Source organism: Oncorhynchus keta, chromosome 7 (genome assembly GCF_023373465.1).
Source record: "Oncorhynchus keta strain PuntledgeMale-10-30-2019 chromosome 7, Oket_V2, whole genome shotgun sequence".
NCBI classification, from domain to species: Eukaryota; Metazoa; Chordata; class Actinopteri; order Salmoniformes; family Salmonidae; genus Oncorhynchus; species Oncorhynchus keta.
In genome coordinates this window covers 5,193,635-5,216,108 of record NC_068427.1, presented here as the reverse complement: position 1 = coordinate 5,216,108, position 22,474 = coordinate 5,193,635, and positions in this window count along the sequence as shown.

The following is a 22,474-nucleotide window of genomic DNA, read 5'->3' as shown; positions in this document are numbered from 1 at the left end:
TCTCCAGACCATTTCCGGAGACCTTCTCCCTTACCTCACCTCGCTCATCAACTCATCCCTGACCGCTGGCTACGTCCCTTCCGTCTTCAAGAGAGCGAGAGTTGCACCCCTTCTGAAAAAACCTACACTCGATCCCTCCGATGTCATCAACTACAGACCAGTATCCCTTCTTTCTTTTCTCTCCAAAACTCTTGAACGTGCCGTCCTTGGCCAGCTCTCCCGCTATCTCTCTCAGAATGACCTTCTTGATCCAAATCAGTCAGGTTTCAAGACTAGTCATTCAACTGAGACTGCTCTTCTCTGTATCACGGAGGCGCTCCGCACTGCTAAAGCTAACTCTCTCTCCTCTGCTCTCATCCTTCTAGACCTATCGGCTGCCTTCGATACTGTGAACCATCAGATCCTCCTCTCCACCCTCTCCGAGTTGGGCATCTCCGGCGCGGCCCACCTGACAGGTCGCTCCTACCAGGTGGCGTGGCGAGAATCTGTCTCCTCACCACGCGCTCTCACCACCGGTGTCCCCCAGGGCTCTGTTCTAGGCCCTCTCCTATTCTCGCTATACACCAAGTCACTTGGCTCTGTCATAACCTCACATGGTCTCTCTTATCATTGCTATGCAGACGACACACAATTAATCTTCTCCTTTCCCCCTTCTGATGACCAGGTAGCGAATCGCATCTCTGCATGTCTGGCAGACATATCAGTGTGGATGACGGATCACCACCTCAAGCTGAACCTCGGCAAGACGGAGCTGCTCTTCCTCCCGGGGAAGGACTGCCCGTTCCCTCGCCATCACGGTTGACAACTCCATTGTGTCCTCCTCCCAGAGCGCTAAGAACCTTGGCGTGATCCTGGACAACACCCTGTCGTTCTCAACTAACATCAAGGCGGTGGCCCGTTCCTGTAGGTTCATGCTCTACAACATCCGCAGAGTACGACCCTGCCTCACACAGGAAGCGGCGCAGGTCCTAATCCAGGCACTTGTCATCTCCCGTCTGGATTACTGCAACTCGCTGTTGGCTGGGCTCCCTGCCTGTGCCATTAAACCCCTACAACTCATCCAGAACGCCGCAGCCCGTCTGGTGTTCAACCTTCCCAAGTTCTCTCACGTCACCCCGCTCCTCCTCTCTCTCCACTGGCTTCCAGTTGAAGCTTGCATCCGCTACAAGACCATGGTGCTTGCCTACGGAGCTGTGAGGGGAACGGCACCTCAGTACCTCCAGGCTCTGATCAGGCCCTACACCCAAACAAGGGCACTGCGTTCATCCACCTCTGGCCTGCTCGCCTCCCTACCACTGAGGAAGTACAGTTCCCGCTCAGCCCAGTCAAAACTGTTCGCTGCTCTGGCCCCCCAATGGTGGAACAAACTCCCTCACGACGCCAGGACAGCGGAGTCAATCACCACCTTCCGGAGACACCTGAAACCCCACCTCTTTAAGGAATACCTAGGATAGGATAAAGTAATCCTTCTCACCCCCCTTAAAAGATTTAGATGCACTATTGTAAAGTGGCTGTTCCACTGGATGTCATAAGGTGAATGCACCAATTTGTAAGTCGCTCTGGATAAGAGCGTCTGCTAAATGACTTAAATGTAAATGTAAATGTAAAATGTAATAGAATGACGTGAAATGTCATTAAACTAACACTAAAGTGGCAGTTATGCACTGAGTAAACAAAACATTAAGAACATCTGCTCTTTACATGACAAAGAATGACCAGGTGATTCCCGGTGAAAGATGTCACTTGTTAAATCCACTTCAATCAGTGTAGATGAAGAGGAGCAGACAGGTTAAATAATGATTTTAAACCTTGAGGCAACCGAGACATGGATTGTGTAGTTTGTGTCAAGAACTGCAGTGCTGTTGGGTTTTTCACACTTAACAATTTCCAGTATCAAGAATGGTCCACCTTCCAAAGGACATCCAGCCAATTTGACACAACTGTGGGAAGTATTGGAGTCAACATGGACCAGCATCCCTGCAGAACGCTTTCGACACCTTGTAGACTATTCAGTATGCCCCGACGAATTGAAGCTCTTCTGAGGGAAGTGAAGAATGGTGTTCCTAATGTTTGGTATATTCAGTAAATGTGGGTATAACTGACAGTGGCTACCAATAGTGGCTAATATTTAACATGATACAAAGTCAAAAAAATACAGTGAAAAGTCCGGGGATATAATTGAATCATTCTAGAAATCATTAATCAGCTCTGTAAATCGGACGCTATTCTGTCATTTGCTCATACTGAAACCTATAGCTTGGATCTCAATTTCATCCCTGCAAGTTAGGTCAGCAGTTTTTAATTTTACGGGGCAAGTCAGTTCAGAACAAATTCTTATTTTCAATGATGGCTTGGGAACGTTCTGCCTTGTTCGGGGGCAGAACGACATGTCAGCTCGGGGATTTGATTCAACAACCTTCCGGTGACTGGACCAACGCTCTAACCACAAGGCTACGTAAACTTCACTGTGGGAAATTGATATGTTGATATTTTTTATTTTATTTAACCAGGCAAGTCAGTTAAGAACATATTCTTATTTTCAATGACGGCCTGGGAACAGTGGGTTAACTGCCTGTTCAGGGGCAGAACGACAGATTGTCAGCTCGGGGGTTTGAACTCGCAACCTTCCGGTTACTAGTCCAACGCTCTAACCACTAGGCTACGCTATGATACTGATATGCATCAGTTTGCTGCCTTATATTTGTCTCCCGCGATCATAAGGTACAATTTATACGTAGCTTATGGAGAACGCGTTCAGAATAGAGATCAATGAAATATAGTCATTAATATTTAGCTCAGTTTCAGAACCCATGCGTAGATTTAAAAACACCAATTTCTCACAATATGTAGGTTTAGGGAATTTTCCATGATTTCTAGGCATTCATGGAAAATGGGCTTTATGCAAGAAAAAAAAGATAAATAGAATTAAACTGAACAGAATATAAACTGTTGGTCCCAGTATGTAAACTGTTGGTCCCATGTTTCATGAGCTGAAATAAAAGATCCCAGAAATGTTACATATGCACAAAAAGGTTATAAACTTTATAAATGTGTTCACAGACAAATGAGAAGTATTTCTGTCTGTAATAAAGCCCCCTGCTCAGTCATGTGAAATCCATAGATTAGCACCTAATGGATTTATTTCAATTGACTGATTTCCTTATATGTACTCAGTAAAATTTTTGAACTTGTTGCGTTTTGATTGGATTTGATTCAGTATGTAATAGGGAGAATAGTGTACAGAATAGTGTATGTGAGATTCCAACTGACTTATTTTCCTGTTACATCAGCATTCATCATTATGCAACAACTTAGTGTTAACAACCTTATCCAAAAACAATATCAACCTCAGATTTCGGTTAAAATAGTATTCGTTTTCTTTCAAATAATTTGTTGTGTTATTAACATAGAGCCCTAATGTAACGGTAAATCGAACCGCAGGCGGCAGCGCTATAGGTTCAGCAGTGTGCCAGAAATATTTTCTCTATTTTCACTAACACAATTATCCGAACTGGGGATACCGTGCGTAGAGCTGGCGCAGGATATCCTGGACCAAGGAGACGTACTGGAGACCAGAACCGCTGAGTCGGCACAATCCATCCTGGCTGGATGCCCACTCTAGCACGGAAAATGCAAGGAGCTGGCACAGAGCTCACCGGGCTGTGAATGCGCACTGGAGACACAGTGCACATCACCGCATAACATGGTGCCTTATCGGTCACACTCTCCCCACGGTAAGCACGGGGAGTTGGCTTAGGTCTAAACCCTGACTCCGCCAATCTCCCCGTGTGCCCCGTTATTGACCTAACTCCTCGTATCATCGCAGTTCCGCTCTAACTCCCTCCATCTGCTCCCTTGGATGGCGATACTCTCCGGCCTGCGTCCAGGATCCTTCTCCATTCAGGATGTCCTCCCATGTCCACTCCTCCTGGCCACGCTGCTTGGTCCGAGTGGGGTAACATCTCACAGCAAGAACTGGCAAATCTGGTGCAGTCCATGAGGAGGAGATGTACTGCAGTACTTAATGCAGCTGGTGACCACACCAGATACTGACTTTTGATTTTGACCTCCACTTTGTTCAGGGACACATATTCAATTTCTGTTCGTCACATGTCTGTGGAACTTGTTCAGTTTATGTCTCAGTTGTTGAATCTTGTTATATTCATACAAATATTTACACATGTTAAGTTTGCTGAAAATAAACACAGCTGACAGGAAGAGGACTTTTTTTTGCCGAGTTTAGGAATGGGCAGATGTTTTAGTTAGTGGTGTCAAGTATGTAAGTCTCTGAGCCAGGTTGCAAAAGTTAGCAAAAGTTAGCATAAAAGGTCCTAGGCCTTGCTTTGTCCCACCCAGGTCAACTGCATGCCTCTGGAAAGCCTATCTCATTGGGTACAAGACTGTCAAGCTGCTATAGTAGCCAATCCCCTGTGTAATGGATGCCTACAGTTCGTAAACAAGCAACATCCTATTTTTGATGCACAACGATATAGTCACTCGGTGAACATTCAATTTTGTTATTTAGTCATACATCATCAGATAACATTGTTAATACGGTAGATTTGTTCCTACCAACCTAAGTATACCTACATGTAGCTATAGCTCAAACACATACCAAATCAAAGCTTACCTTGTAAGATGTTTGCTGTTTGGTGAAAAATGTGGACTCTCGGGGCTGGAGATCAATGACAGTAGGTCACAGGCAGACAAATAACATATCTTCATGATCTGTAGAGTGCCGGCTTCCGGTGTGTATCAACGTATTCCATGTTTATTTTGATTATGCTTCACAACGCTAACCGGAATGTAGGTAGCAGCCATCTTGAAATGAGGTCATCGGCTTGGCCTGCCATTATACAGTTGAAGTCAGAAGTTTACATAAGACTTATGTTGGTGTCATTAAAACTAGTTTTTCAACCACTCCACAAATGTCTTTTTAACAGGCTACCTAACTGATGAACAATTACAGGCTAATAACAAGGTATATATATATGCTATCTTATTGAACAAGCAACTTAACTCAAATAATGATGTATGCACTAGGCATCTCTCTCCATCTCTCCCCAGGTTGTTGTGCTGCTTGGCTGGCTAGCTGCTCAATGGTTTCCTCCAGATATTGCCACTGTTTTCGCACACACTGCAGTACACACTGCCACCCACTCTCAGACCATGAGAAACAAGATTCTCTGATCTGATGAAACCAAGACTGAACTCTTTGGCCTGAATACCAAGCGCCATGTCTGGAGGAAACCTGGCACCATCCCTACGGTGAAGCATGATGGTGGCAGCATCATGCTGTGGGGATATTTGTCAGTGGCAGGGACTGGGAGACAAGGCAGGATCGAGGGAAAGATGAACTGAGTAAAGTACAGAGAGATACTTGATGAAAACCTGCACCAGAGCGCTCAAGACCTCAGACTGAGGCAAAGGTTTATCTTCCATTAGGACAACAACCCTAAGTACATAGCCAAGACAATGTAGGCGTGGCTTCGGGACAAGTCTCTGAATGTCCTTGAAGTGGCCCAGCAAGAGCCCGGACTTGAACCCGATCGAAAATCTCTGAAGAGACCTGAAAATAACTGTGCAGCGATGCTCCCCATCCACCTGACAGAGCCTGAGAGGATCTGCAAAGAAGAATGGGAGAAACTCCCCAAAGACAAGTGTGCCAAGCTTGTAGTGTCATACCCAACAAGACTCGAGGCTGTAATCACTGCCAAAGGTGCTTCAACAAATTACTGAATAAAAGGTCTGAATATTTATGTAAATGTGATATTTCCGTTTTTTAAATGTTTCATACATTTGCAAAAATGTCTAAAAAACAATTTTTGCTTCTTCATTATGGGGTATTGTGTGTAGATTGACGAGGATACATTTTAGAATAAGTCTGTAACATAACAAAAAGCAGAAAAAGTCAAGGGGTCTGAAAACTTTCTGAATGCACTGTAGCTAACTCACAGTCTGTTTGTGTGTAGGTAACAATTATCAATGTGTATAAATCATCTGTGGTTGGTTAGTTGGTTCTCAGCCAGTCTCAGCTAGCGAGCAATCTTGCAGCCAATATAGCAAGCTGACAATATTGAACTGTCCATGTTAGTTATGCTTAGACAGCCAGTCTAAAGCCTATTAAATGTAAAGTCCCCATATTTGGGGACCCTACCAGATTTTTTAAATTCAATTAATTCTGGTAGCCCTTACCTGCAAAAGCAGGGTGTCTGCGGAAAGCTGAGTACCTTGGCTATTGATTGGTGCCTTCAAATCTTTGGTGTGACTTCCTGCCATATATGGACATACAAATGTACAGTTGAAGTCGGAAGTTTACATACACCTTAGCCAACTACATTTAAACTTAGTTTTTCACAATTCCTGACATGTAATCCTAGTAAAATCCCCTTTTTTAGGTTAGTTAGGAGCACCAATTTATTTTAAGAATGTGAAATGTCAGAATAATAGTAGAGAGAATTATTTATTTCAGCTTTAATTTCTTTCATCGCATTCCCAGTGGGTCAGAAGTTTACATACATTCAATTAGTATTTGGTAGCATTGCCTTTAAATTGTGTAACTTGGGTCAAACATTTCAGGTAGCCTTCCACAAGCTTCCCACAATAAGTTGGGTGAATTTTGGCCCATTCCTCATGACAGAGATGGAGTAACTGTTGTGCATTTTATGAATAATGACTAAATGATGTATACATTTAACATAGAACTATAACTAACTGAATTTTACTCAGTTTTTCTACACTGATAAATGTTTGTTCATAAGAAAGAGGTTATGTAGCATGTACCTGGGAAGAGAGGAATGTATGTGTGTGCCTAAAGAAAACAAAGAGGGTCCTTAAACTATGTTTGAGCCGACCCGGCTGTAACTCTGGGGAGATAAGATAGGACAGGGAGAGCCCCTCTAGATTTCAGTATCTGGGTGGGACTGGAACTGTCAGTTGAGTGGTAATAAACTGTGGTGATACTTCAGGAGAAAATCCTAATGTTCGTGTGTATGTATGTGCGTAGGTTAAGATAATATTATAAAAGGAACGTCTTTGTATATGTACAGCAGAGCTCTCGTAAATTAACATTCTGACTATTGTAGACTGGCCTCTGTCTGTTTCATTTCAATAAGAACCTTACAAATTCTTAGTAACAGACAGAGTAGTTGAATTGAAGTTCAGTTTATGAACATTGAGAACAAAATTATCATAACAATTTGGTCCTTTCGAGAGCCGGATCTCAAGACCTGCCTCTGTCGTCCCAGGGAACTGCTGAAAACTGCGCACGGGCGGATCCAGGATCCGTAAGACAAAGACCTGACCTCTGAACTGAGGGTTTATTTCAGGCCAGTGTTGAACTGATACACGACAGAGGTGGTGACGATATCTAACCTACATTGTGTTTCCCAGTCTACGAGACAAGGTCAGTAATCTTTATTCACGAATTTGGGGGGAATGATTTTAAGATATCTTTGATTTGATGTTCTAAAAATGCTTAGAATTAATCAACAATAGGTGCTTAATTATTCTAAACAGATTCACTAGGTTTCTACTTTGCAGTTTAACCAAAATCGAAAGGAAGTTGGCATGTCCGAAAAGACCCGAGGTAAGGTGTACTACCACAAATAAGAATAACGGAAGGGAGGGATATTAAATAGGTGTTTTTTGATAGGACGGTCGTTTTGTACAAATAGGATAACTTATGGTTAACTGACATGCAGTAAATTAGCCATAGACCCAATTCAATAAGACACACCTAAATAAAGTCCTAAGAAGATATAAACTAGGCTTGGTGAGATAGGAAGGCAATTATATGCGAAGAAGATAACTTAATTAACCTATTCAATACTGAGAGAAAGTCCAAAAAGGAGGAGAGGGAAGCCTAATATAGGGGAGTGTAGATACAATATATTAACTTTAAAAGTCCTAAGACACAACAGATAGTTGTACGGGTGAGCCCTAATGTCCGATCGACAGTCAACTCTATAGATAACGTTTCCAGAAAGGAGAAACACACATCAAACATCACATACACATAGAGTGTGTAAATATACCGTAGGACAAAACTATAGTGATTGGATAACGGTAAAAAAGCACACATATATATCACAAAAGCATATACACCTAGATAGGGAGAATAAGCATAGTAACTACAAAGTTAACTAGTAATGGGCATTAAATCCTCAAAGGGGGTTCCGGAATTAATAGAAGTTTGCGACTACAGACAATTATAATAATAGGGTTATTTGCGGGGAGGCTCCGTCAGTCCAATAGTGATGGTGGTCAAGGGGTGGAACTCTTGCCTACGACTCGGGTTCGTATATCAGCCTAGGCACCGATGGACTAAAATTAATTCTGATTGTAATTCAAATATTGATATATTTTGCAGGGAGAGATACGGTTGTTAGGGTTTGTTTAATTAAGATATAAACTGAACGTTTTAATAGCTTGTTTAGGTTAAATTGAAAGACAAATTCATTCTGAACAATAGCAAGTCGATTTCGATGGAATACGTTGTCTTGCCTAAATGGTCTGCTGGAATAACGTATTGGGAATGGAGTCATATTTAAAATGCTGAATCATAGAAGAGACAGTTACCTAAATCTAATGAATTCTAAATAATAACGGAAAGATAATTACGATGGAGTTGTGCCCATCGAAATGTGGTTTTATTCTTATGGATTGACGGGTGTACGTTATAAATTTAGCGAAGTACATGGTACTTTTAACTACCAAAACACTGCTTAAAACTATAATTGTTCAGAATGTGTAGGTTTACTAGTTAAAAATAAAATATATAAAATGTAATTGTTCAATAATGTGTAATTGTTCAATAATTCAATGTGTTGTGTTTAAAAATAAAAATGTGATCATATAAAATGTGTTGTGTTTATATTACTTTTACAAATAAAATATATGATAATATACAAACAAATCTAAACTAACAAATGTCAAAGCATATTTTTTGCAGAGATGGCCAGTCAATTTGATTAACGTTATTGTGTATTCTACGTAACGACGCAGTTTTACGTTATTACGTAATGACGTCATCACGCAATAACATCACAACGTCATTTAGCAACTTTTAGCAACAAATCGACCTGCCTCTAGCAACTTCCCCTGAAAATGAGTTGGCAACACTGGGACAGATACTCCAATCTCCGCTGTGGAGCTTTGCAGCTCCTAAAGGGTTATCTTCGGTCTCTTTGTTGCCTCTCTGATTAATGTCCTTAGACATGAATGACTCTTAAAGTCCACCTGTGTGCAATCTATTTAATGAATTATGTGACTTCTGAAGGTAATTGGTTGCACCAGATCTTATTTAGGGGCTTCATAGCAGAGGGGGTGAATACATGTGCACACACCTCTTTTTTGTTTAGTATTGTTTTCATTTCACTTCACCAATTGTTTATGTCCATTACATGAAATCCAAATAAAAATACATTTAAATGCAGGTTGTAATGCAACAAAATAGGAAAAAGGCCAAGGGAGGTGAATACTTTCACAAGCCACTGTATACAACAGCTTTTTGTGTGTTCTCTTTTCGTCTCCCTCTACATATTTGCAATCAAACTGCAGTGGTTTTTCTAACTCCTTAGCTATCACTCTAATTCCACTGATTTCAAAACTCGGTCCCCCAGAAAGTGGAGAGCAACACTTTTTGCAGTTCTACTACTTGATATCTTTCAAAAACAATCTGCGTTAGAAAGTGTCTTTGAAACGTGTTTTTGAAAACAAGTCCAGTTTTGGTGCAGAGGAAGCGGGTAACTTCCCTTTGCCCTGGCCTTATGCGTCTGACTCACTTGTCACAACCCACACAGACAGACACCCAGCAATCACACCCGCACACACACACACACACGGCTATTCGTGGACCACATTGATGGAGTCAATGTGGTCCACGAATCTTGGAAACAAGACCAGGCTTTTGATAAGGAGTTTATCAAAATTGATCTGTTTTCATAGTTAATGGCAATAGCTATCTCGTCTAGGCCTGACAGGGAGAGAACTAAATGCTTCACGGTCACGGTTGATCACCTAAACTTTCAGCTATAAGCAAATCAGTGATCTGCAGAACCTGCATAGGAAGTTATAAAGGGGTGTGTGTTCGTGGAGGATATTTTCTTGAGCAGTATGTGTTGAAATCCGTTGCAGGTGCTTGTGTTTGCATGCAATATTGAAAGGCGTCTGTTTGTACATTTGTCAGTCAAGTTTATGTTTATCGGACCAGAATAAATTGGAATTGAGCTGTGATGACAGCTCATAAACCAACACCAACGTCACCTGTCCTTAAAATACATCGCAAACATTCTGAGTTAGCCTGCAGTGTGGTCTTTTATCTGCATTAGAACCTATCTGATTGTTCTGGCAAGAGTGCCTTCCTTTTTCTGAATCAGAAACATTGACTAGAGTGTGGAACATAAATGTAGCATCCCATTGTTTTAATCCCTTGATCAAAATAGCACCTTATGATATACACTTTAAAACTACCCACAGCAAAACAATGACACGTATTGAAATGAAAGTAGGCAACTCGATATGCAGTTTGGTTTTGGTATTGATACTTTTGGCTTCTGTGCTGTAAGTGTGACAGCAGTTTTGACAGTTTTTGTGAAGGCACAGGTGGCAAACATTGCAACACATGCACAGGAAACTCTGTGGTTGTTCTTGATGACTTCTTCAAAACCCAACGCCGTTGTGTAACACGTTGAGACGTCAAGCTGTCAAACACGTTGCATTTTCATTATTCTGTTAAGTCTGAAATTTGTTCCATAGGCATATTTTCGATTATTGGTGATTGACATGGAAACCTATTTTCAAGGAAGCTCAAATCCATGTTGAATAGCACGCTGCAATAAAACATTCTTAATGGTTTTCATCAACAGGACATTGGTCAGCAACGACGACAACCTAATAAATAATGTCACATATTCCCTCTGTTCAAATCAATGCCTCCCTCTGCTGGTGGAAAGTAGTACTACAACAAAACATATTAATAACAGAGTGTATAGAGTACCACAGTACCACAAAGTCGTAATACCCTCAAAACCTAGCGGTCAAACAAGGAAATGATTCCGATCATTTTTCCACCATTCATTTTTCCCATATGGGATTTTAAAAATAGTTCAAATAAGGTCTGTGTTTTGTGTAGGCTTACTCTGGCATTATGTTTTGATAACCATGTAAATGTCTCTAGGACTTTTATCAATATATTTGCCTGTATTTACCCCCCAAAAATGAAATACTAAATAGCTGCTAATGTGGCTAACATAAATAACTACAAATGCCATGATGATCTGGACGAGACTGCCGATTTGAGGCAAAGATAAGAAGCTCTGGATCAACAATCTAATGGTAGCAAAATTTAGCACTGAATAAATAGGCAATTCTTTTTTAAACTTTACCATTCTGTGAATGGTCTTATGTAAGTTTAAAATTGACACAATACCTGTTAGCAAAGGTTTCAGCAAGAGATGACGTGCAGGAACATGCAGGGATTTGTAGTCTTGCATGATGTAAATAGTATTTTCGAATCTGAGAGTAAAAAGAGCTGAATATATGTGACACGTTTCAGGAGACTAGGCCTATGTCGCGCGTCACTACTTCACACAAGAGCCATTTGAACGTAAACGTTTTATTTGAATTTTTTATAAATCGTTTTTGTCAGAAATGCCTTCTGGACATTTGAACTTTCATGTGCCTTCATGTAAACTTTATGTATGTATGCCACAATTTAAAAAAAAAATTACGAGCCTATTTGGTTTAGCCACAGGAAAAGACAGCAACCTTTCCTTAGCAACCTTCTTAGCCACGATTGGCTGAGATAATGAGTGGGCTGGACATGCCGAGAGATGAGTTCAGATTGGTCTGCCATGTAGCGTCCCTCTGTCTATTTGAGCTGTTCAGTATGTGTAGGTAATCCTGCCTAACGCAGCTTTTTTAAATATATATATCACGTAGTAGAACTGCATAAGTGTTGCTCTCCACTTTCTGGAGGGCCGAGTTTGAAATCAGTGGAATTAGAGTATGATAGCGAAGGAGATGGAGAAAACACCTGTATCCGGATTACGTCTTCAAACTAAGGGCAACCATGGCATCCGTAACAGAGAAGGAGAAGTGTCCATCCAGGTATACAGGTAAGATAGTCTATCTAGCTACATTTTCAGATATGACACGTTTCTAATTTTGTCAGAAAGTACTTTTCATTTCAAGCTAAAGTGTACTGTTAGCTCGCTAGCTATAATTTTGTGTATGATCTGTGTAGTAATATTATTCGCATCTCAGAGCCATTTGCTTTGGTAGTTAATATTAGCTAGCTACCTGTAGATTCATGCAGGGTAGTAACATCATGAGTTGGGATTATGGTTCATTGTTTAGCTAGCTAGCTACATATCGTAAACAAAAGACTTGAATATGCAAGTATCAATTTCAATACAATGTTCATGATGTCACTATGACAGGTGTTGATAGACGTAGTTGGTAAATTCGCTCTCAGAATAAATGACTAATTTATGAATGCTCAACACCTGTTGAACATGGCCGGTGTCAGTAAACGTTGGCAAAAAAGCATACTTAAATTATTGCCAATAGCACAGTTGCAGTCACCAACGCTCTGGATAACATAAAAACTGTTCGGGCGAGTAAAATGGTCAGAGTGAGCCCTTCTCTCATTTGTGTCTGGAAGTAGCTAGCAAGCTAGCCAACATTAGCCAGTTAGCTTTGGTGTTTGACAGCTGTTAGGACAGAACACTTGGATCAACCCTTAAAGAGGTGGGTGGGGCTAAAGCTTGGGAGGGTGTGAACGATGCTGAATGGGTGTAGAGAAAGAAGAGCTCTCCAATAGGTACCAAAAGTTTTAAAGCATAATTACTTTCCTATTGTTCCTCAACTGTATTGTGTAATATACCATTTTGTAGCTTAGTCTCAACTTCTATCTAATGTAAAAAATTGAATTTCAAATTTTGTTAAATAAGACCGAATCGAGCCGGTCGGTCACACCTTGTCCGAGAGAGATTTACATGGTTTACATGGTTATCAAAACATCAAGTGTTTCTAAAATGTCCTAATGGGAAAAAAATAATGGTGGAAAAAACTATTGCAACCATTCCCCTGTGTGACCGCTAGGTTTTATGGGTATTATGACACCTTCACTGTGGGGATCTATAGTAGGGTTAAATTTCCCTAGAGGCTGAGGGGACTGTTTAGCATTTTCCCCAATAATGGTTAAGGCACATGCAAGATCCAGAAGGCATGTTCCAGAAGACATTTCTGCCAGAAATATATACAGTGGGGCAAAAAAGTATTTAGTCAGCCACCAATTGTGCATGTTCTCCCACTTAAAAAGATGTGAGAGGCCTGTAATTTTCATCATAGATACACTTCAACTATGACAGGCAAAATGAGAGAAAAAATCCAGAAAATCACATTGTAGGATTTTTAATACATTTATTTGCAAATTATGGTGGAAAATAAGTATTTACATTTACATTTAAAGCAGGAAGCACCAGTGACTCAGTCTATAAAAAAGTGGTCAGGTGAAGCAGATGCTATACTACAGGACTGTTTTGCTAGCACAGACTGGAACATGTTCTTGGATTCTTATCTTCCGATTCTTCCGATGGCATTGAGGAGAACACCACATCAGTCACTGCTTTCATCAACAAGAGCATCGATGAGGTCATCACCACAGTGACTGTACGTACATACCCCAACCAGAAGCCATGGATTACATGCAACATTCTCAATGAGCTAAAGGGTAGAGCTGCTGCTTTCACGGAGTGGGGACTCTAACGTCACTACTGTGCCTGGTTCGGATCAAGGCTGTATCACATCCGGCCGTGATTGGGAGTCCCATAAGGCGGCGCACAATTGGCCAAGCGTCGTCCGGATTTGGCCGGGGAAGGTCGTCATGGTAAATAAGAATTTGTTCTTAACTGACTTGCCTAGTTAAATAAAGGTTAAATAAAACAATTATTAAAAAAAAATCTTCTGACTACGTCTGTAACCATGAAGTGTATTGAAAGGCTGGTCATGACATCGACACCATTATCAAAGAAATCCTAGACACACTCCAATTTGCATACTGCCCCAAGAGATCCACAGATGATGCAATTCCTATTGCACTCCACACTGCCCTTTCACACCTGGACAAAACGTAGAATGTATGCACACATGACTGTAAGTCGCTTTGGATAAAAGCGTCTGCTAAATGGCATATATTATTATTATTATTATTATGTGAGAATGCTATTCTTTGACTACAGCTCAGCGTTCAACACCGTAGTGCCCTCAAAGCTCATCACCAAGTTAAGGACCCTGGGTCTAAACACCTCCCTCTGCAACTGGATCCTGGACTTCCTGACGGGCCGCCCCCAGGTGGTAAGGTTAGGTAAAAAGACATCCACCACTCTGATCCTCAACATGGGGGCCCCTCAGGGGTGTGTGCTCAGTCCCCTCCTGTACTCCTTGTTCACTCACGACTACGTTGCCAGGCACGACTCCAACACCATCATTAAGTTTGCTGATGACACAACAGTGGTAGGCCTGATCACCGACAATGATGAGACAGCCTATAGAGAGGAGGTCAGAGACCTGGCTGTGTGGTGCAAGGATAACAAGCTCTCCCACAACGTGATCAAGACAAAGGAGGAGAAAGTGGACTAAATGAAAAGGACACACCCCCATTCTCATCGATGAGGCTGCAGTGGAGCAGGTTGAGAGCTTCAAGTTCCTTGGCGTCCACATCACCAACAAACTAACATGGTCCAAGCACACCAAGACAGTTGTGAAGAAGGCACAACAAAACCTATTCCCCCTCAAGAGATCGAAAATATTTGGTGTGGGTCCTCAGATCCTCAAAAGGTTTTACTGCTGCACCATCGAGAGGATCCTGACGGGTGGCATTACTGTCTGGTATGGCAACTGCTCGGTCTCCAACCGCAAGGCACTACAGAGTGTAGTGCGTACGGCCCAGTACATCACCTGGGCCAAGCTTCCTGTCATCCAGGACCTCTTTACCTTGTGGTGTCAGAGGAAGGCTCTAAAGACTCCAGCCACCCTAGTCATAGACTGTTCTCTCTGCTACCGCATGGCAAACGGTACCGGAGCGCCAAGTCTAGGTCCAAGAAGCTTCTAAACAGCTTCTAACCCTAAAGATCAATTTTCGCTCTTCTCACTAACAGCAAATGATTGCGTCTTGTTATTATATTTAGCTAGCTGTTATTAAAAAGTAATCATATATTCCCAATTTGCACAAGGCTAATTTTGTTTATTACAATACTTCAACCCCTAGAAACTGTGTGTACGCATGGTCCAAAGTTTGCAGAAGGAGAAGCACATTCTCACATCAAGTTGAGTTTTTATAAATGCCAACGTTTGTGTGAAAACTGACACGGTATAAATTAGGCCCCTGATGCTTTGTTTACTAACCAAAACACTGAAAACTCAGACCTGCCCAGTCCACATGGACATTGTTTTAGTCTGGCATGGATATATAAATGGAATCACCTCCAGCACACATCAATGAGAAGACTTCCTTGAATGCTTGAGATTGAGATTGACGTGGTGCACATATCTGCCCAGCCCATTAGTTTCAGAAGCATCTGAATTCCCCCAATATTTTTGTGGTTATCCTTAGATATATTCTCCACTTGCCCAGAGGGAATTGTTGATATGCAGATTTAAAAAAAATTCTAGATAATATTTTATTTAGAAAAATGCACCAAAAATGCATTTTACTTAAATTGTCTTTAGTATTTTACAGATAGAAAGATGAAAAAAGTGTTTATATACAATCAGCTCTGGACAAGTCTGGTCCTGGAGTGTCTTAACAAAATGAAACATAAATACTTAGGCTTACTTCTTCCAGTCCCAAGAAAAATGGATTTGCGTGGTATTCAGATTTTTAATGAGATATCGCCTAATTTTAGAAAAATTGTAATACAAAAGAGTATTTTCTTTGTGTCTAACTTCAACTGGTAAAAGTTGATTGTGATATGATTAAGAAAATAAAATATACATATATATTAGGGAGTGGTGTTTGGATGAACCAGGAAATATACAAATATTGAAATGAAATTCCAATGATTAAATGTTTTACGAGTCCAATTCCAATTCAAACAATCCAAACAGTCTAATTCCAATTCCATAACTTGAAGATCGTTGAAATTCGAATTGAATTCAACATACATTCTGCACTTCATTAGGAATTTCAAGAATGTATAATTCAATTGGAATTGGCCTATATCCTGATTCTAAGGTTTTATTTTTTCTAATTTGTATGATGACAAAACATGTTTTATGAATACCAATACCGGAGCTTTTTGAGCAACTAGGTACAAAAACTGTCTGTTTGATTGACAGGATTGATGATCAATGGAGATAAGTTCTTACCATCGTATATAGCCTGATTTGAAGAGTGGATAGAGTTTCTCAGTGAAAGTGCAGCCAGTAAAAGAGTAGATATGAGATCTGGCCTCCACATAATCCACAAACACCCACACCTTCTGAGATGAATGACTGAGAGTTGGACATAATCAGCCCGATATATCTCATTGTACAGCTCCAAAGTCCAATAATCAATGCCATGCTCCTTGTCACTCATATTAAACTTCCTGTTGCTGGTCTTCGTGACCATTCATAAATCCCACTGTGTTTCCCCCTCTATTTACACCTCGTAGTAGAATCTCCCTGAGGACACAGGTAACAGAGTTGAACCTTTTGGGGATTTCAGGGAGATCCTGTACCTTATGTGTCCATATCTTGTTTCCCATCTTCAGACAGGAGGAGAAAGCCATATGATGAATCCGGGTCCAAATTAAAATCCACTCTAGAGGGAATAAGGAGAGATAAATGTGTCTGTGCATAGTTTATGTTGTAGAAATGCATGTAGAGCATGTGTGTAGTCATGAAGTAAGGTACCTGCATACTGCTGCACACCTTTCAGCTCTGTGGACAGAAAACATACCAGTCTACCGATAAAAGTATTGATGAATGTCCATACAAAAAATTTCTGAAGGCACAGTGCACTTTATTTTACATTCCCCTAGTCCCATTCCTCAGCTTTATATCAAAACAAGTGTCAGATCTGCCATTGTGTTGTTCTTTTAAATCACATAATGAACCTTTAGGATACAAAGCCACATTCAGATTCACAGACCACAAAGATTGTCGGAAGGTCAGTAATAATGACCATAATGACCAATAATGACCAAAAATAAAAGATCTCAGAAATGTTCCATATGCACAAAAAGCGTATTTCTCTAAGATGTCGATCCCTGTTAGTGAGCATTACTCCTTTGCCAATATAATCCATCCACCTGACAGATGTGGCATATCAATAAACATATCAATAAACTGATTAAACAGTATGATCATTACACAGGCGTATCTTGTGCTGAGGACAATAAAAGACCACTCTAAAATCTGCAGTTTGTCACTCAACACAATGCCACTGATGTCTCAAATTTTGAGGGAGCGTGCAATTGACATACTGACTGCAGGAATGTCCACCAGAGCTGTTGCCAGAAAATGGAAAGTTCATTTCTCTACCATAAGCTGCTCCCAACGTTGTTTTAGAAAATTTGACAGTATGTCCATATGGCCTCACAATCCCAGACCACATGTAACCACACCAGCCCAGGACCTCCACATCTGGCTTCTTCAACTGCGGGATTGTCTAAAGACCAGCCACCCGGACCGCTGATGAAACTGTGGGTTTGCACAACTGAATAATTTCTGCACACACTGTCAGATGCCATCTCAGGGAAGTTTGTCGTCATCGCCAGTGTCGTGACCTGACTGCAGTTCGGCGTCGTAACCGATATCTGTGGACAAATGCTCACCTTCGATGGCCACTGGCATGCTGGAGAACTGTGCTCTTCGTGGATGAATCAACTGCACCAGGCAGATGGCAGACAGCGTGCATGGTGTTGTGTGGGTGAGCGGTTTGCTGATGTCAACATTGTAATCAGTGTGGACAGTGTGCCCCATGGTGACGGTGGGGTTATGGTACGGGCAAGGCATAGGCTACGGACAATGAAAACAATTGCATTTTATCAATGGCAATTTGAATGCACAGAGATACCGTGATGCGCTCCTGAGGCCCATTGTCGTGCCATTCATCCATCCCCATCACCTCATGTTTCAACATAATACACAGCCCCATGTTGTAAGGATCTGTACACAATTCCTGGAAGCTGAAAATGTCCCATTTCTTCCATGGCCTACATACTCACCAGACATGTCACCCATTGAGTATGTTCGGGATGCTCTGGATCAATATGTACGACAGCATGTTCCAGTTCCTGCCAATCTCCAGCAACTTCGCACAGCCATTGAAGAGGAGTGGGACGACATTCCAAGGGCCCCAATCAACAGCCTGATCAACTGTATGCGAAGGAGATGTCGCGCTGCATGAGGCAAATGGTGGTCACACCAGATACTGACTGGTTTTCCCCTACTTTCTTTTTAAGGTGTCTGTGACCAACAAATGCATATGTGTATTCCCAGTCAGGTGATTTCCATAGATTAGGGCCTAATGAATGTATTTCAATTGTCTGACTTCCTTATATGAACTGTAGCTCAGTAAAATCTTTGAAACTGTTGCATGTTGCATTTATATTTTTGTTCAGTGTTTACTGTGTGGATCAAATCTCCCCATATTCTCATAGTTCCCTCTCTCTCCCTTCCTATCTCCACCTCCTCTATTCTGACTCTTGTTCTTCTTGGATTGAATCATACGATGTCCATAGGAACATAATCAGTGGAAATGTGTGGATTTACAAGTATGACCAGCGGCAACCCACCCATTAGAGCATTAGGGTTGGTCACTTGTGATTGGTAAAACAAATGTTTTTAAATTGTATATATATATATATATATATATATATATATATATATATATATATATATATATATATATATATTATATGAGCTGTAAGAGTGAGCTGTAAAAGTGTTGAAAACTGTGACAATTACATTTTTGGGGGCGCTAATACAATGACTTTATAGTGCAGACTGTCAGCTTAAAATGTGAGGGTATTTTCACTTATATGAATACTAGAGTAGTTAAAAAGGTAAGTATTTGTTCCCATATTAATAGCACTCAATTACTATATTATGCTTGTGACAAATATCATACCCCCAAGACATGCTAACCTCTCACAATTACAATAACAGGGGAGGTTAGCATTTCTTGGGGGTATGCGTCTAATCTTCTCACTCATCATTATTAACGATTCATTAAGGTTTATCCATAATCATGGTAGCATCCACAATAATGTAGAAGTGTTTAGCAATATATTCTACTCTTATTTAAAATAAAAGTGACTCCAAAATGACACAAAACATTATTTACCATTCATTTCTTTTGGGCACAAAATAATCTGAAACACAACAAAAAACAAACATCAAATGCATCCAACAAGTTTGTAGAGTCACAAGCTCATTGTGTGCTAGGAATATGGGACCAGGTACTACACATACTGTATATGTAGATTTGGGGAGACTCAGATGGGGTGAATATGTACAAAAAGTGCTGGAATTTCTAAAGGGTTAATCTGATATGGATGTAAATTCCCTGAAATTAAAATGAACAGTCTGCTTGGTGGTTACCGTGGCTTGGTGGGAGTGTTGGAAAGATTTTTCGGATTGCTAGAGAAACTGTTGTCATTCACAATGGATGTAAAAAGAAAACAGACTTGGTTGACATTCTGTGTAATGAAAATAAAATGTGTCTCCTTGCCTCTATGTAACAGACATATTTGGGAAACTGAATGAACTGAACGCAAGCATTCAGGGGAAATACAAAAACATTCTACAGATGAGCGACCCAATCAGTGGATACAGAGGCAAGTTGTCCTATTGGAGAGAGTCTTTCAAAAACCAAACCATGCCTTCGACTGTGCATTCTTCTTACAGAAAACAGCATCAGTAAGTGTCTCACACAAGTGATGACTGCTTATCTCCAACACTTTGGGATCTACTTCCAAATCCATTTGACTGTGATCCCTACTCCGTTGACATGCCGGTAAGTGACATTGAACAGCTGATTGAGTTGTCACAAATGCATTCACAGGTCACTATGGAGATGTTTTTGTTCCTGACTCAAAGGGAATACCTTGCCGTCTCCCTCTGAGCATGAATGCTACGTTCGAAACAACTAGGAACTGCGAACTGTGATGTTTCTGACATCCGACTTCGGTGCACTCAAGACAACTGGGAACCAGAAGATCACGTACGTGTTCATTTGAACTTGTATTCTTCCAAGTTCCCTCTTGTCTTGAAAGCACCATAAAACTCATGGTACCCTTCGATAGCTCATATCTGTGTGAAGTTGTATTCAGTGCTCTCATCTGCATTAACACCAAATATCGATCATGCACAGATGAGGCGAGCACTGTCGACCACGTCCCCTGAATTTGAGAAGCTTCCGACGCGACCTGCATCAAACATTAGTGGTGGTGAGTTAAGATACATTGTTAGACTATTTTGCAATTGACTGTGATTAGCCAAATTTTAAAAGCATGTGATAGTGAGAAGACAGTCAAAATACTGAATGGTTTTCAATTGACTGCCATAGCCACAAATAATAAATTAAACATAGAACACAGTTACAGTCACCCTTCTAGATAATTTGAAACAGTCTCAGCAGTTCATGTGTATTGAAGTCTCCTAGGCTAGCTAGTGCTAGACAACTTCTTTCACCAATTAGCTTCAGCTGGCTGGTGTGCGACCATGGCAAAATTAGTTTGACATTGGATAGCCTTTCTCTGGGGCTAGTTACCACGCTGTCTGTGTGGGTGGCCTTCTTCACCACGCTGTCTGTGTGGGTGGACCATTTCAGTTTGTCCGTGATGTGTACGCCGAGGAACTTAAAACTTTCCACCTTCTCCACTACTGTCCTGTCGATTTGGATAGGGGGCTGCTCCCTCTGCTGTTTCCTGAAGTGCACTATCATCTCCTTTGTTTTGTTTATTGTTGAGTGTGAGGTTATTTTCCTGACACCACACCCAGAGGGCCCTCACTTACTCCCTGTAGGCCGTCTTGTCATTGTTGATAATCAAGCCTACCACTGTAGTGTCGTCTGCAAACTTGATGATTTAGTTCGAGGCATGCATGGCCACGCAGTCATGGGTGAACAGGGAGTACAGGAGAGGGCTGAGAATGCACCCTTGTGGGGCCCCAGTGTTGAGGATCAGCGGGATGGAGTTGATGTTTCCTACCCTCACCACCTGGGGGCGGCCCGTCAGGAAGTCCAGGACCCAGTTGCACAGGACGGGGTCGAGACCCAGGTCTCGAGCTTAATAACGAGTTTGGACGGTATTATGGTGGGATAAACAGAGGATCTGCTTTGGAAAAGTCTTATTCCTGGTCATAATGTTGGTGAGTTGACGTTGCTCTTGTATCCAATAGTTCCTCCCGACTGTATGTAATAAAACTTAAGATTTCCTGGGGTAATAATGTAAGAAATAACAAATTAAAAACCAAAGTACTGCATAGTTTCCTAGGAACGCGAAGAGAGGCGACCATCTCTGTCGGCACCGGAAATGTATGGCTGTCCTGCATCGCGCACTCAAATCATCCATTACCCACACCTGCCTTCCCCTGTCAGGCGCATCAGCGATATTGGACTCACCTGGACTTACTCATCACCTGTTATTACCTCCCCTATATTTGTCAGTTCCCCTGCTCTGTTCCCTGCTTCTGCACTGATTGTTTTTTGTCTTTGTTTTCTTGTATGCCGACGGCTGTTCCTGTCTCGTTCCATGTCCGTTCTTTATTAAACGTTTGACTCCCCGTACCTGCTTCATCTCTCCAGCGTCAACACACATGTGACACAAAATGTGATAACAACAAACAGTGCATTTATCCCATATGCATAATCAGACAGCTGTGCATTGGTAATAATGTTTCGGATGAAATGGCTATCACAACTTCCGAAATGAAATGAATAATATCCAAAGTGCAGCCACAATGAGAAGTGCAATGCATTTAGCCTATGCCTGTCAACTGTGCACACACTTGTAAAACAAACTGACCATCATCACAAGCTTAGTGATTATATTTCTATTGCTAAAAAAATAATAACTACAATAATAATAATAATAATAACTTGTAGGCCGACTGTCACGTTCTGACCTTTATTTCCTTTGTTTTGTCTTTATTTAGTATGGTCAGGGCGTGAGTTGGGGTGAGCAGTCTGTTTGTTTTTCTATGTTTGGTTTCTGTTTCGGCCTAGTATGGTTCTCAATCAGAGGCAGGTGCCGTTAGTTGTCTCTGATTGAGAATCATACTTAGGTAGCCTGGGTTTCACTGTTGGTTGGTGGGTGTTTTCCATGTCTGTGTTTGTCGCCACACGGTACTGTTTCTTTTCTTCACGTTTCTTGTGTTATTTTTGTATTCAGTGTTAAGTGCTTTTTTTTAATTAACGTTATGGACACTTACCACGCTGCATCTTGGTCCGATCCTTACTACTCTTCAGACGATCCGA